General features: G+C 33.9%; 1 long non-coding RNA gene across 13 annotated transcripts; it reads left to right on the top strand.

Annotated features, from left to right (window-relative positions):
* The first annotated feature begins 1,643 nt into the window (after positions 1-1,643).
* LOC107943685 (uncharacterized) lies at positions 1,644-9,290 on the top strand. 13 transcript variants are annotated; one of them, XR_005926554.1, is made up of 9 exons: positions 1,679-1,937; positions 2,540-2,692; positions 3,691-3,807; positions 3,887-3,950; positions 5,628-5,669; positions 6,558-6,637; positions 7,895-8,222; positions 8,597-8,887; positions 9,010-9,237. It is a non-coding gene; the product is annotated as an uncharacterized lncRNA (long non-coding RNA). The 13 variants fall into 13 exon arrangements; XR_005926558.1 differs by having other exon boundaries at positions 8,795-8,887; XR_005926561.1 differs by lacking the exon at positions 3,887-3,950 and having other exon boundaries at positions 1,644-1,937.
* The last annotated feature ends 6,842 nt before the right edge of the window (positions 9,291-16,132 follow it).

Raw genomic sequence — 16,132 nt, forward strand, 5'->3', positions numbered from 1 at the left:
CTAGTTTTATGAGGCATAATATATGGTAATATAAAATTAAAGAGTTAGTATTATATATCTACGATAAAGGTATTTATCACACACGCATATACACTACATCCAAAAGAAGTTGTCTAAATAAAAGTTTTTGTTAAGACGAGAATTATATCCATATTAATGTAATCTCCCAAATTCGGTCTAAACGTTACGGTCGAATTCTAAAAGTTACATTTGCCATCGAAATGGTCAAGTAAATCCATTTGATTTAAAAATTGCTATTTTAATCAATTTCCAGAAAATTTAGCGTGATTGCCTTGGGTTTAATAAAAACATTAGATTGTTAACACTACAAGAAAATAGGGCTTTAGCGGCGTTTTATCAAAAAACGCCACAAAAATTATAAAACATAGAGCAATAGCGGCGTTTTACCAAAAATGCCGCTAAAAACATAGAGCAATAGCGGCGTTTTTTGTTAAAACGCCGCTAAAAACAGAGCATTAGCGGCGCTTTTGGTAAAACGCCGCTAAAAGCCAGAGCATTAGCGGCGCTTTTGGTAAAACGCCGCTAAAAGTCATATAACCCCTAAACCCTAAACCCCCAAAAAATCATAAACACTAATCTATAATCCTTAAAACACTAAACTCCTAAACTTTAAAAAATCTTAAACCCTAAACTATAACCCCTAAAATACTAAACCCCAAAAAAACATCACATGGATGTTGATGTACATCATATGTTAAATATTTTCTTATATAATTGTAAAAGAGATAGTATTAATTTTAAAATATTGAATTAATTATCATTATAGTTTAAGGTTTATGATTTAGGGCATATGGTTAAGGGTTTAAGGTTTACGAGTTACTATTTTAACTTTTATGGATTATAGGTTTAGGGATTATGGTTTAGGGGTTAGGGGTCTAGGATTAAGAGTTTATATTTTAGGATTTAGGGTCTAGGGATTAAGGATTAAGAGTTTAGGGTTTAGTTAATTAATGTTTTTAATTTATATGATAAATATTTTCTTATATAATTGTAAAAAAGATAATATTAATTTAAAAATATTGAATCAATTAATCATTATAGTTTAGGGTTTACAATTTAGGATATATGATTAAGGGTTTAAGGTTTATGAGTTACTATTTTAAGGTTTATGTATTATAGTTTAAGGGTTAGGGGTTATAGGTTATGGGTTATGGGCTCAGGGTTAATGGTTTATATTTTAGGATTTTAGAGTTTAGAGTTTAGGGATTAATGGTTTAGATTAATTAGTGTTTTTAATTTATATATTAAATAATTTCTTATATGATTGTAAAAGAGATAATTTTAATTTTAATATTTTAAAATTATGATTATAGTTTAAATTATTTAAGAGATAATAGATAAACTTTATATATATTAAATGATTTAGGATTTAAGGTTTACTTGATATTTGTTAAATGATAAAATTTTATACAACCAATTAATACTTTTATTTTAAAAAATATTTAATCTAAACCATTTGATATATTTAAATATTAGATTTAAAAAAATATTGATAAATAAATAACAACATTGATAATAAATAAAAATAAAATACAAAAATAAAAATAAAATATAAAATAGAGGTTAGTGGTGTTTTTATGAAAAACGCTACAAAAAATATACAATAGCAGCATTTTTTTATAAAAACGCCACAAAAAAATACAATAAAAAAAGTGGCGCCCTCTTATCCCCAAATTTCCCTCCTAAAATCGGCATCCTAAAAAAAAGTGTTTTTTCCCCGTTTTCCTAATCCTCTTTTTTAAAATGAAAAATAAAAAAAATATTTTCCTTCTCTTTAATTTACTTTGGTTGATATAATTTTCAGCTAGTTGTTTCTTTTCTTTCTCTGTTTGATTACCGAGAAATTACTTTTTATCCTCTCTGTAAACAAACGGGATTTTGGATTTTGGATTTGCATTAGCCGTTTAATTGATTGGGTAAGTTTACTGATTTTATTGTTCTTGATGTTTATTTTGCTTAGAAATCTTATTGTTCAAGCTGTTTGTGAGGCAAAAAAAAAGGGGTTTTAATTTCATATTTATTTGGTAAACTTTTTATTCATTTGTTAAGACTTCTGCTTGCTTTTGTTATCTGGGTTTCTACGGTTCAATAATATATGTAAGATTTTCTGATTTTCATAAATTTTCTGGGTTTTTCCTTGTATTAGCAGAAAGTTTAAGGTGGTGAACTTGAGCTTGTTTATGCTGTTATCTTTCTGTTTGTGATGGCATTTTATAATTTCATATCCAATTTTTTGAACCTTGTTGTGGGGCCTCTTCTTTGGTTTCTATTGACCTTTGTTTGTAGTTGAAGTTGAGTAGAAATTTACGAGTTTGGTTACTATAAATGCTTGAGAAATATTCAAATATAATTTGTGATGAACAACAAGTAGTATAAGAGTAGTTATCTTTAAGCATTCCTTAGTGGAATATGTTATTATGCACGAGAATTGGATGAATATATGTATGTAAATAATTACATATATATTTATTTAATTTGGGAATTGTATGATTCTTTATTTGTCTGGCCTTTTTTGCAGGTTGGAGCTAAAAATGAAACCTTACCTTATTGGCTATCCAACACCTCAGCACTTTTGTGTCTGCTGCAGAAAAATTTGCGATCAAATGGCTTTTTGTCTGCTGGCACTCAACGCTCTGGGGGAAACACTGGTTTTCTTGGGAGAGTTTCTTATGTGAGTTCCATTGCAATATTTATTTCTGATAGACAGATTCATGTGATACTTTTTCTTTGAAATAGTATTGTTCATGGTCATTGAACAAGCTGAGAGTTATACTTCTGTTCTCAAAGTAAGCCTTTTTGCTAAGTGTTTTTTATCTTGGTTTTTAATTTGTCAAATATTCGTAGTTATAGATAATTGAAGCTTACATCTTTACCTATCCATTTATCATGTTTCTATCTACTCTTGATTTGGTTGTTTCTTGTTCAAATTGAGTCCCCTTGTTCGTTTTATCATATAAACTACTTCTAAATATTACAAAATGAAAAATTGGTAGCTTGCCCCAAAATTGGTAGTTATAGAACTACATGCAGTTTGTGCACTTTTCTCTATTTTCACCCAAGGAAGAAGAGGAAGAGGGGATTTGAAGCTTACACTTTAGTGAAGGTGTATAAACATGAAAGTTTTTTACAGTGAATTTTTAGACTTCTGTGTTGCTATTAGGTTTTATACCTCACTTAGTGTCAGTAGGATAAATTGAAATGAGACTCTCAGGTGGCTTTGGATATAAAACGTGTAGATTATAGAGTGGAAGGGGAAGAGGAGAAGGGGGTAAATATTTGGTGTAAAACAAGGGGAAATAGGGAGTAAATATTCAGGAAACGACTGGTTTTCCACCTGCATATTGTAAATTATTTTATTTACTTCTTATTTGTCGTATTCATTACTCTCCGTCTTCTTTTTCAAGTTTTCATTATTTTTATTACAAAGGCATGAAAAGAAATGCTACAAGTGGTAAACTTTTTGCTTATGAGTATAGTGCGTGAATTAGTAGAATATACCTCATCTAATTTGCCTTTAACTTTGGTTTGTTTGCATTTTCGGTTTGTACTTTACAATTAAATTGCATTTGGTACTTCATATATTTTTACATGTAACCATACATGTTACATGTATTGTTATATATGTAAGAATCCTTCTCTTTTTTCCTGATTGAATGCTCCACCTTGTAGTTCCAACTTAAGGATGCAATTGATAAGGAAGACTTTGAAGAAGCTGCAAAGTTAAAGTTGGCTATTGCAGAGGTTTCTTCAAAAGACAGTGCAGCTGAAATCATGTCTCAGTTGAAGGTAAGAGATTGTAAGCCTCTCAAATAAACAGTGCTGTTATGCTTTGGCATTTATTGGAATCTGTTGTTTATCTGCAAAGTGCCATAGATGAAGAGCGGTACCATGATGCTTCACGGTTGTCTAGACTTACAGGAAGTGGACTGGTAATTTCTTTGGTTGCTACTTACTCTTGGGCAGTGTTCCTTATAGTGAATAAATGGCCTCCACTGAAAATAGTCAAGTAACACATCAGTACCATAGCTGCCTGGTTTTCTAGTATTGAGTAGCTCATGGTTTGGGTGTAACGCCCTAATTTTTGGGAATACTGTGAATGTTGGCATAGGTTTAATTATGTTAGTGGGCCTCTAGAAGGCCCAAGCTTAAGATAGAACCCGGCAATTTTAGTTAATTTTTTTGTTCCATAAGAAAAAAGGGGTGCAATTATGAAATAGGACCTATGTGAAAATGTTTGAAAATGCTATAGGCTAAATTGAAGTGACCAAATAAATAAGAGTGCAAAATAAGAGGATTTTCATGACAAACCTCCCATTTTACATGAAGTGGCCAGCCATCATGTTGTTGTAGACAAAATGTGCACTTGATATCCATAATTTATGGTACAAATTGATACAAATTGATAATGAGTTAGGTAAATGTTCCATGATAATGGGTTAGGTAAATGTTTCATGATAATGGGTTAGGTAAATGTTTCATGATAATGGGTTAGGTAAATGTTCCATGATGGGAATTTCATGTCTTTTGTATTAAAGAATTAAATGGATGAAATATGAAATTTTATTAAAAGAAAAAGAGGTGAAAAGAACAAAGTTTTGTCCATCTTTGTTCATCATAGCCGAAAGTTAGAGAAGAGAAAGGAGAGGAGAAAGCTCTTGAATGTTTGGTCACTTGGGGAAGAAAATTGAAGGTAAGTTCATGGTAGTTTGCTTCTATCTTGATGTTCATGAGTTCTTCTTGATTCTACCTTAACTCTTGAAGCATATTTTGGTTTTTAGTTGTGTTGTGAGCATTTAGTCATGAATTAAAATGTAGGAAATGGTTGTTGTTTCATGTTCTTTTGATGAAAAATGGAAGATAGGTGAAGTTGAGCCAAACAAATGAGCATGCATGTGCCTTAGATGTTAAAGGGAAAAATCGGCTAACATGTTGTGCTTTAAAATGATGAAATGGAGATTATACTTTAGTAAAATCATAGATATGTGATGATTGATTGGTGATATACATGTTTAAATAACATGCATGCAAGGTATGTGTGAAAGAGTGATTTGGTAATAAATCTGCTTGGGACAGCAGCAGTAATGTGACTTTGGAAAATCACCATAAATTGTGGGAGATGAGTTAGAAGCTGTATAAATTATGTAATTAAAGCTTCATGAGTCTAGTTTCAAATGAAATAAACGAGAACATATTTTGAATTCTGTACAATGATCAATTTGATTCGTAATGAAGAGTGGTCAGATTAGTCAAACAGTGAAACATGGGAAACTTTAAGAAAAATCTGGTATTGATTGGCTAAACCAAAAATTCTGAAAATTTTATGGATAGAAGATATATGAATCTATTTTTAGGTAAAATTAACGACACTTGGTTTGGAGTTTCGTAGCTCCAGTTATAAATGATTTAGTGACTGTTTCTCAGGAAGACAGCTTGCAGTGAAATTATGATTATGTGGTAAACACTGACAAAAATTTGTTAATGAGTTGCTTATTGATTTCTTATAAGCTTACTCTGATCTGTAGGTGTGGTTGGCTGAATATTGTAAGGGGTTAATACGTAGTTCGTACTTGAATAGTTAGATTAATGTGTTAGTAATCCAATTGTAGGTAGTTCGTGTGTGGATCTCGTCAGCTTATCGTCGCAAACAGGTGTGTAACTAACACCCTCTTTCTTAGTCTGGATCGGCAAAAGTCGAAATGCCGAAATGCCAAAAATCGGTATTTTGTAGATTTACGAGTGTGCGAATGTTCGTGAGGTAAATCGATTAATGTTTTTGGTAAGTTGCAAAATTTGGACTGCAAAGTGCATGATTTCTGTGCCCTCGATATTTTTGGGCTTAATGGGCCAAAATTGGAATGATGGGCCAACGGACCCAATTCGGTAAGAACCCTCGGTACGTGATTCTGTTAGTACGTGAAAAGTAGGAATATGCATGAAATACCTTAAGAATAGATAAATTACTATAATACCCCTATGTATGGAAAATTACTGTTATACCCCTAGGTGCAAAATTATCGAAATACCCCTAGGGTTAAATTGACCTAAATGCATGTTTGACTGTTGTTATTTACTGCATGCCATGTTATTATCTGATGCATGGGACTGGGATATTGACGGAGGAAGTACTGAAAGTGGCTTGTCCACGTACTGGAGGCTTTGCCTCAATTTACTGTTAACTGAGCAGCGAGGCTGCAATTGTGGAGTGTTGGGCTGGGTGGGTTGAGCTATTCCCCACATGGAGTGTATGGTTGGTACGGGTGGAGTGTAGTGGTTGGTGGGTTGAGTAGTCTCCCCAAATGAGCTTGCATATGTTTACTGATGTTGCATGTATTTTGAAATGGGCCTATGGGCCATACTGTTATTTGAATAAGGGGCTAAGGCCCAGTTTATTGTAATCTGAAAAGGGCTCTGGCCCAGTATCACTGTTACCTGAATGGGCTTAGGCCCAATAGGCTTGAGTTGACTTGGGATTTGAATGGGTTTTTCTTACACACTGAGTTTCCCCAAACTCACCCCTTTTATTTTCATCCACGCAGGAAATCCCCAACCATAGTGGGCTTGGAGCTGTGAGGGAATTCGGAGTGGCCACCCGTTCTGAAAGTTTGATTTTCTTCTGGTGAACTGGACATCCTTTTAATTACGTTTGAGGTTTTTGGCTTTTAAATGTAATAAGGCCGCTTATTTATTTTTGATAGTTTTTAATATGTATTACTAAGATAGGTAATACTTATTTTAACTGTTGAAATTGGATAGCTTTAGGGCGCGTTTTCAAAAACAACAGTTGATTTCAAAATAACATGACAACAAGCAAATCTTCCGCAATGAAAGTATTTTCCAAAATTAATCACTTTGCCTAAAAATGACTTAATCGAATCGGTTTCTTAGAAATATCCATGACGTTAAGGTGTGGCAATGGCGGTATGCATGTCTAGGATTGGATCCGAAGGGAGCTTGGTACTTAAGCAGTCCGATGGACTCATCACCTCTTTTCCGGTTTCCTACCTGGTGTACAACTTCCATTCACTTTAACCCTTAATGAATTAATCTTTTGAACATCAAGTACGATTTTCTAGACTTAGAATGGAATTTTTTTTTACGTTTTTGATGTGGCATGCTGGATCCGGCCATAATTTCTGGGCCGGGTTTGGGGTGCTACATTGGGTTCTACCGTTGTTCTTTTTCCCAGCAATCTTCCTTTCTTGTCACTAGTGCACTGCTTTTATAAAGACAAACAATAGACTGTGAACTTAAAGCTCAGAGATATTTAGGTTCTTGAGAAAAATATTTTATGAATGAACATAATAGTAACTTGCTAGCATCGTATAACTGTTGGAAAGATGTTCCCCTTTTAATATTTAAAGTAATCACTGAAATGAAAATTTAACATTTGTAAGAGTGAATGACGATAACGATAACTAGATGATGATATTTTAAATGAATAGTAGGGAATTATGAGTTTCTTTTTATCAAGGGGCCTTGCATAATTATAAAATGTTTCAGTATTCCCATTTTTTGGTAATTATTACCTCAAAGGATAGGGAACTTAAAATTTGAAGCTTAGCTCCCTATAAATCTTTACTGGTAAGTTGTATGGATTTTAATATGCTTTTTTAAGCTATATGGTCAAATAGATTCCATAAGAACACATTTCTTGAGATATGTTTTTTCCCCCTAATGGAGTCAATTCTTTACATTGTCTGTTTATTGCTACAATGTTTGTAACTCAGCAGAGCTACATTGAACTGCTAACCAGATTAGAAAACCGGACCTTTAGAAGATCTCTTTCTCTTTCTCTGTGGTGTTAATTGATGTTATTTTATTTTCTCTCCACATACCAAGCATCATCTATTGAAACCAGCTGATTGAAATGTAGGCCTCTATGTTGGTGCATTTGGCCCTTATGGAACTGAAATAGTTCAGCTAAGGCGTAAATATGGTCGCTGGAGTGATGCAGATGATGAATCTTCAGATGTTGAGTTCTTTGAATATGTTGAAGCTGTGAAGCTAACCGGAGATCTCAATATTTCGGCTGGCCAGATTTTTTTCATTTTATTGTATCTTAGATAAATCTATTGATAGTTGTATTTCTAGCATGTGAGCAATCGGTATGCCTTTTACATCTTTAGGTTACTCTTCGTGCCAAAATTGGAAGGGAAAGCCGGCTCTCAAACCGTGGGCTGTATCCAGATGAGTTAGGAGTGGTAATTACTCTCGCTTGTCTCTATCTGTTTGTATGCTTCGATTACTATCTAAGGGGCATTACCAGTACTGCACATTACCTGTGATTTCATGACTGTAGAAATGAACAGGTCCTATTAACCTGGAAGTCACATTTAGTAATTTACAAATGTTGAAAACCGAGAAGATCAATAATTTACAAATGGGAACTTTAAAGCTGCATGAAATGAAATAAATAGATTGTCATCCTATGACCATGAAAAGCTACTTACCAGAAATTTTTTGATTAATTCAATCTATCTATTGAACGTTTTCAGTAAACCATTAAGCATGCTCTAATGCTCATACAGACCAAGGCATGAACCCTGTTATTGAATTCTTTCATTTTCTTCCCTAGGTTGCATTATGAGAAGCAATGCTATCTGATATATTGTGTTCAATATGAACAATGTATGTCAATGTATTGAATTTGGTGTAAGGTTTGCCTGAAATATCTCTACTATCTCATTCATTTGACTTTATTTAGAACCTCGTATTGAGTACGTTAATTCATACTTTTGAGACTTCTAATTGATGGGAAAACTCTAAAATACAGGTTGCATGTTACAAAGGTCAGGGAAGAATAGCAGAATTTGGTTTCCGTAACCTGCAATGGGTCGATGGCGAACTTCTCCAACTTAATGGCAAGGTAATAAAATATTCAGAACTTTATGCTAATAATATGATGTGACTTGCAACTTAAACTTATTTTGTTGAGTTTTCAAAACTATATGAATTGAAGGAAAATCCCTTGTGGATGGTCATATGCAGGGCAATATTGGACCCTATGTCAAAGGAGCTGATCTAGGTTTCCTTTACATTGTGCCCGAGCAAAGTTTCCTTGTGCTACACAACCGTTTAATATATAAATATATTTGTATAAAGTATTTTAATTTTTTTACTAATTTAAATATTTTTTATTTTTATATTTGTAAAAGAAATTAGTTATAAAATAAAAAAATTAAATTTAGTTAGGTTTAGATGAATATAGTTTTCTAACTTACAAACAGTGAATCAAATTGAAATCAATTTATTTGAATAAATTAAAATTAAATTGAAATAATGAATTTTAAATTTTTTATATTTTTCATGACCTTTATAATATTTTGTAATATTTTTTTTGAATTTCATGACTTTTAGCAGCGTTTTTGAGAAAAGCGCCGCTAAAGGTCGTGATCTTTAGCGGCGTTTGTAGGAAAAGCGCCGCTAAAGGTCGTGATCTTTAGCGGCGTTTGTGGAAAAAGCGCCGCTAAAGGTCATGATCTTTAGCGGTATTTTTTCAAATAAACGCCGCAAACTTTAGTGGCGCCGTATATAGCGGCGTTTTTTGGCGCCGCTAAAAGTTTTAGCAGTGTTTCAAAGCGCCGCTAAAGACCTTAAAAAACGCCGCTAAAAGTCAATTTTGCTGCAGTGTAAGTTGTCTATGATTTAATTCCAAATTATTAGAAAGTCAATTTGTTTAATAAAAAAAACTCAATTAATTTTGTCAATAGACCTTTTAAAAACTTCGTATTACCGTTAGGCAATGAAAATAGTGTTGCATTTGATTTTTGTATAAAAATTCGTGTTTTAAGTCATATTAGGTCGGTTATTAAGTTTACTCGTTTTCATCCAAATATCTCATGCATGCAAAATCCGAAATAAAATAAGCCATACCGAAGTCCATACTTGATGAATTTTATAGTCCCAAAATAAAACCAAAATAAATAAAATAAAATTTAAAAACATTTTATTAAGTGAAAATACGAGATAAAACCTCCATATGTCGAATCTAATCCTAATCTTGCGGGTTATCTGTAATGAGTAAACTAGGATGAACTTAAAAAGTTCAATGTAAGTCTAAGCAAAAATAAGCATTGCATAGGCATACAATCGGTCAACGAAGCATACAATTATTATAACAGTTCATATAGTTTATCATGACATATCAAAATTTTGTATACAATATGCTCAAATGAAATAGTGCAATGATCGTACCCATTCACCATTACACACCATAAGTTCCCCAAAACCCGTCACCCAAACACCAAAACAGCAAGAGCTGAAGCTCGATGTGGTTAAACCACCAGTAACAGTATGCAATTAAAATTGTCAGTAATTTATAGACAAGCAACCAATAAGTTGCAATAAGTCACCAGTACTCCGGGACGCATATATATTGCTAAACAATAATATTGCAGATAAACCACCAATACTCCGTGAAACTTTTTTTGTCACGTTTCAATACCAAACCCATGCAATGAAATATGACATCAATAATGTAGCATATCATGCTAAACAGTAACAATATCAATAATAGTGGCATGCTTAACATGCTTTCAGTTTACCCATTTCAGTGGCATGCAATGCATGCGTCCAATAAACACAGTGAGATTTAGTGGCATGCTTATTCATGCATTAAATAAAAAATAACATATAATACCACACAGAAAACAAACATTTAGTATTTTCTTTCGGCAGTTACATATTTATTTAATCACAATAAGGCTCTTATTTGTTCGACAATTACCCATTAGTACTTACCTTAACCGACAACCCCTAAACCAACTCAAGGTCATTCCACCAAGCACAAATCAACATGTAATAATTGGTCAACATGCATAATACTTAATTTTTAACAACCATTAACACCCAAAGGTAAGATCCACACCTAATTACACAATTTCGAACCCTATCATTTTTCCCCAGCTCCTACGCTTTAGATCTAACTAGATCCTATTCAGATCTGTACCCAATAGAGATCAACCATTATAAATCAGCCCCTTTATCATAAAAAAAGGGTTTGGCCAAAGCAATGAGATAAATTGACTTTTCAAATTTGGAGTTGAGATTTGATACTGCCCTATTTGGCTTACGACAATATTGCGAACAAATTACCAAAGCTAGTATTGATTTGAATGGTTTGGATCTGGACCTTGAATTAGTCATAACACATAAAGAATGGGACATGAGAGATTTGGCCATTACATTAATTAATAAAGAGGTATACGACGTAGGTCTGATGAAAAGAAAATTGAAAATACAGCACTTACACTACCCGACTAGATCTGTGATGTCAAAAAAAAAAAACCAAAGAGTAGAAGAAAAAAAAAGGCTGGTGACAATGGGGAAGTAAAATAATCAACAAGGTTCAGCTATGGGAAAAAATCATAGCAACAAATGGCCAAAGGGAAAGAAATCAAGCAACCGGCGGCAACAACGTTAGGCAGTATTGGGCGGCGACAAAGGTATATAAAGCAATGAGACTTTTGGCACAACTTAATCTTTTGTGAAGATGATCAGTGTAATGCCTTGATTTATTATTTTTTATGAATTTTTTCATAAATAAGTATTTGTTTTAGTGGTTAAGTGATATATGTGTGTGTTTGAGATCTTTGGTTCAAGTCCCACTTTTGGAAATTTTGTAATTTTTGTTCCTAACCTTGTTCCTTAATGGCTTAACTTATATTATATTTTTGGGCAATTCATATTAGAATGAGCTTCCAAGTTCAAGTGGTAAGTGTTAGCTTGCCCCAAAGTCTTGTGTTTGAATCCCCGAGTGAGTATTGGCCAATCATTTTTGCCTCTAAGTGTGTTTGCTAGTTGTATAGTAGAGGTTTGGTGGAATTGAGATTCGGAGGTAGTTGGATGAGGATCAGTATGTCAGTTTTGGTGGGATTGGGTTGTTAGCGGAGAGTTGGGATTATTTTTCTTAATTCTAATTTTATTTTGTTTCTCAAAATTTCTTTTCTTCCTCACGTTCTTTTTGTTTCCCCACAATTTTTATTTTCTTTTTCTTTTTCCATTCTACACGTGAGATCTTGAAAAGAAAATTTCTTTTTGATTTTTGGTCTTAAGTGTTTTATTTCCTTGTTCTTGCTGTTCAAATCGGTAAAGGGTTCGACTATATTGGTTGCTATTTGGTTGGTGTAAGTCTTGTTCTCCTTCTCTTGTATTATAGAATTTTCTTCATTATTTTTCGATAGCGTTGAGGTGTGGTGGGTTTTATGTTAATGTTAATCAATTGGTTGGTTTTAGGTGAAGCTCACGAAATGAATAATCTACCGGTGAGTTAGTAGTTGTGCGAGTGCTGTCCACAATTAAAGGTAAGTGTTTGAAATAGTTCGAGTGCAATCATTTTTGTTGAAATTCCTTATGAGTGCATTGTAGTCAAGTAGTTATTCGATTAAAATTGAGGTATTAAAGAATGATTTTGGGTGTTTTATTGTCGATTTTTAAGTACTATTACTCCGGGTGTGCAGTTGTAATGAAATCGAAGCAGGTGTGTAACAAGAAACTCAAAAAAGGGCTATCGGCGAAAGCCAAAATTGAGGCCTATCCACTCTAAACGGTCGTGTGGCTAGCCGTGTGAGACATACAACCTAGGCCATTTTGGGCCGTATGGGTCCAAATTTCAAAATTTTTCCATAGATTCGTACATGTCGTCTAGATCAACTCTAAGCCTTCCGTAGGGTTGGTATGTGTGGTATAAGCCATAAAGTTTGAAATCTGCTACTTTGTTAGATTGAAATTGATGTAAATAACATCTATATAAGTATTATGTAATATGGTATGTATGATCTGTTATGTTATGTATAAGAGTATCTGTTATACGAGTATGCATGTGATAACGTTCTGGTATCTGTTATTCTGTTACATCTGATATTATGTCTGTATCTGGCTATAGGACATGTTATGTATTATAAGGATGAAGTATTCTGTGTGAGGTGATATCTCACCAATATACTGGCAACACTGTTGCGATTATTATGAAAGGTGTCGTATGAACACTATGCGGTGTATAGGGCTAGGTGGGTGTTTTATACCCCACATGGTGTGTTGGGATGGTCGGAGTTGGTGTGTAGAGGATGGAGGTAGGATTATGCATATCTGTATATCTATATGATTCTGTTATAATTCTGATTCTATAAAAGATTTATGTATGTATCTATTCTGCCATGTGATTGAATCTGAATTTATGTTTACATATGCGTTACACACTAAGTTATAAAAACTCACTCTTAATTTTTTTGTTACTTTCATGTAACCAATAGGCTTAGACGGGTCGATGTGATGGGAGCTCGGATGTGACCACTTTTTCGTAAAACTCTATTTACATAATTTGTTTAATTAAAATTATGTTTTTAGAGTTTTGTATAATTTGGACTCTCTGGACTTTTGGGACTATTTTTGGTTTCGGATTTTTTTTTTATTTTTGATTTTCTAGCATCACGATTGATAAAACGTTTTTTTATGAAAACGACAGTTTTTCTGAAAATAACTATTTTCAAGGAAACAAACTGATTTATCAAATTATAACATTGTAAGAAACTTCACTGCAAAATATTTTATTTATTTGAAAGTCATAAAAAAACAATGATTTTAAGTTAAATAAGCACAACAACACACTTTCCTAACAAATCGGGTTTACTAAGTAACAATGGTTTACAATGATTTTAAAAAAAGGAAGTCCGATTTATAACTTTTTGTTCATAACACTTTTGGATTCGACTATAACGTCTAGGCTGGGTTTGGGGAGTTACATTTAGTGGTATTAGAGTCAGGTTGCAAAACTTGGGCTATGAAAATTTTGGGTTCAAAATTGTATATGCAAAAAACTATTTTTCTGATTACAATTTATTTTTGAATCTAAAAAGTAAGTATGTGGTATACTGAGTTCCTGCATTGATCCTGTAAATACTTCTAATTTAGAAATACTTTAGTTTGAAAATTTTGAAATGATTAAAATTGCACTGAGTTAATTAGAGACTGAAAATTTCTGAAATTTTTTAAACTACATCTGATAATTACTTGAAGCATAAAATACTACTAATAAATACTGAAACTGATTCAGAAAATTTCGTAATGTAGATAAAATGTGAATACGATGTGTGCTCTTGGATGCGTGGCCATGGTACTTGTGGGTGTAGTAAGCACCCTAGAAGGACTCGAGCTGAGTCGTCCTTGATGGGTCGTATTCCTAAGCTAGATACGAGTGAGACACCGTCTACACCTACTACTGAGATCGAGTATAAAAGTCGCTCAACTTGGGAAGATGCATTGTCCCAATCCATGCTTAGAGTATTGGAGAGGGTCGTTGGGCCTCATTCTGGTTCTAGGAGCTGTGGATTAGTAACTGAATGAATCTGGTCTAATGGTGTTAAGCTATTTAGAGGTGTAAATGGAGTCGCCCCAACTGTGGCTGAATACTGGTTGGAGGCAACCAAGAGAATAATGAATGATTTTTACTGCACTCCTAAGCAGAAATTGAAGGGTGCAGTATCTCTGCTTCGTGATGAGGCATGTCAGTGGTGGCTAATGGTTGAAGAGGGTACTCAACCAGATCGGATCAACTGGGAATATTTTAAGACCACCTTCTAAAGTAAATATGTAAGGGCGAGTTATGTGGATGCTTGTAGACGCAAGTTCATGAACCTCACTCAAGGGCATAGGACTGTGACCGAGTATGAGGCTGAGTTTCTGAGATTAAGTCATTACGCTCGTGGGATAGTGGTGACTAAGTATGAGAAATGTGTCCGTTTTGAGGATGGTCTATCTAACGGCCTGAATTATTTAAATTTGTTTTAGTGAATTCTGTCATAAGTTAGTATCTTCTTCAGTGATTAAGTGGTTGGTATGTGTGTTAGAGGTCTTGGGTTCAAGTCCCATTTTTGGAAAATTCTGTTAATTTTGATCCTAGCCTTACCCCTATTAGGTGGGCTTATGTTATATTTTCGGTCAGCTCATTTCAAAATGAGCCTACTGGTTCAAGTGGTAAGGTGTTAGCTTGCCTTAAGGTCTCATGTTCGAACCCCTATGTGAGGCAAGGATGTTATTTTTGCTTCTGTGAGTGTGTGTCGGTTGTGTAGTAGAAGTTCGACTAGATTCAAAGTTTTTGGTGGTGGGTGAGAGTTAGTGGGTCGATTTTGGGGGGATTTTTTAGTTAATGGGATAGTGGGAGTTAAGATATTAGTGATTTAATTATTTTAATTTTTAATTTTATTATTATTTTTCTCCAAAAAAATTCTCAATTCTCTTGTTCACGTTCATTACTGCTCTTTTCCTTTTTTCTTTGTATTTTTCTCTTCTCTCTTTTCTTTTGGTGCCTTACTGTTTTTGCAATTATTATGGTTTTGCTTCGTTTTGCTTTCAAATGTTTTCTCTCTTGGTGGTCTGTTTATCCGGGTAATTGTTGGTAAGAGTTCTTTCGATTTTTGTAATATGAATTCATACTTTGGGTGTGATTCGGGTGAACTCTCGTGTAGGTGTTAATCAAGGGGGCCAAAACTTGTTTTCCATCATGTAGTGTGTTTGGATTATCATATCTATTTCAGTAAGTGATTGAGCTTTTCGATTGAGTAATACTTTCGAGTATGTCAATTGGGGTTTTGGTAATATGGTGTTTCAATACTTTGAATTGATTGTTTGAATAGAGTTTTTAGGTTTTGGAGGTATTGGAATTGCTTTCACTTCAAAAATGAACTTGGGGTGTAACGAAAATGCAAGAAAATAATGTTCGGTGAAAGCCAAAAATCTGGCCTGTCGACGCCACATGAGTGTGTGTCTGGCCGGGTAGTAGGCCGTGTGCGACACACGACCGTGTGACGGGTGTGTGTAGCCGTGTGGGTCACAAGAATTAGGCCAAATTTGGCATGTGGGCCACACTGGCGTATGGGCTATAGGCCAAGCTGTGTCGGCCACATGGGCATATGGGCCCAAATTTTTAGAATTTTTCCCTAGGTTTGTATGCATCATTCTGATAGATTATGGGCCTTCCGTAGGGTCAGTATGGGCAAAACAAACCCTTAAGCATGAAACCTATTATTCTGTTAGACTGAAAATGGCTTCAATAAGGTTTGTACGAGATTAATGAGACAAGATATGTATGATCTACTTTGTCACGCATATGCGTGTA

The sequence above is a fragment of the Gossypium hirsutum genome, chromosome A05 (genome assembly GCF_007990345.1).
Source record: "Gossypium hirsutum isolate 1008001.06 chromosome A05, Gossypium_hirsutum_v2.1, whole genome shotgun sequence".
NCBI classification, from domain to species: Eukaryota; Viridiplantae; Streptophyta; class Magnoliopsida; order Malvales; family Malvaceae; genus Gossypium; species Gossypium hirsutum.